General features: G+C 38.4%; 1 non-coding gene across 1 annotated transcript; it reads right to left on the reverse strand.

Annotated features, from left to right (window-relative positions):
- Positions 1 to 434: 434 nt before the first annotated feature.
- LOC131180547 (small nucleolar RNA R71) lies at positions 435 to 541 on the reverse strand. The gene has a single exon (XR_009149314.1). It is a non-coding gene; the product is annotated as a small nucleolar RNA R71 (small nucleolar RNA).
- Positions 542 to 817: the final 276 nt, after the last annotated feature.

Genomic DNA, 817 nt, shown 5'->3' on the forward strand with positions numbered 1-817 from the left:
AACTCAGAATTCAAAGACAGCAAAAGCAATATCAAGAGCAACAAGTGATAGAAGTTATGGCAAACAACAATCGATCAATTAAGGATCATGCTTTTCCTAATTTTGAAGATTTTAGACCAAGTATTACAAGGCCTAGAGTGGAAGCGAATAATTTTGTGTTGAAGCCCTCACTTTGTCAAATGGTTTAACAATCACAGTTTGGGGGAGGTCCTACTGAGAGTCCACATATGCACCTTGCACATTTTCTTGAGATTAGTGACATGCTGAAGATAAATGGAGTGTCAGATGATGCCATCTGGTTGAGATTATTTCCTTTTTCTTTGAAGGATCATGCTAGGGAGTGGTTGCATTCATTACCTCTGGGTTCAATAACTATTTGGCATGAGTTGTCACAAGCTTTCTTGGCTCAATACTTTCCTCCTAGCAAGACTGTAAAATTGAGAAATGAATTAACTTCTTTCAGACCAAGGGATGATGAGAGTCTCTATGAAGCTTGGGAGAGATATAAGGATCTTCAAAGGAGATGTCCACATCATGGAATCCCTAAATGGATGCTAATTCAACATTTCTACAATGGTGTTTCTCTAGCAATTACAAGTATAATTGATGCATCTTCAGGAGGTGATCTTATGGAGAAGTCAGAAGATGAAGCTTATTCAGCATTGGATAAAAATGCTTACAACAATTATCAAAAAATGAAATGAAGAAGCCATCAGTTGGTGTATATGAGTTAGATGCCATGTAACATCCTCACTTTAGCTAGTCCGTACAGTCTACTGTTCCGGTGACCAATGTCGGTCCGGGCAGCTACAATGTT

The sequence above is a fragment of the Hevea brasiliensis genome, chromosome 5, assembly GCF_030052815.1.
Source record: "Hevea brasiliensis isolate MT/VB/25A 57/8 chromosome 5, ASM3005281v1, whole genome shotgun sequence".
Taxonomy (NCBI): Eukaryota; Viridiplantae; Streptophyta; class Magnoliopsida; order Malpighiales; family Euphorbiaceae; genus Hevea; species Hevea brasiliensis.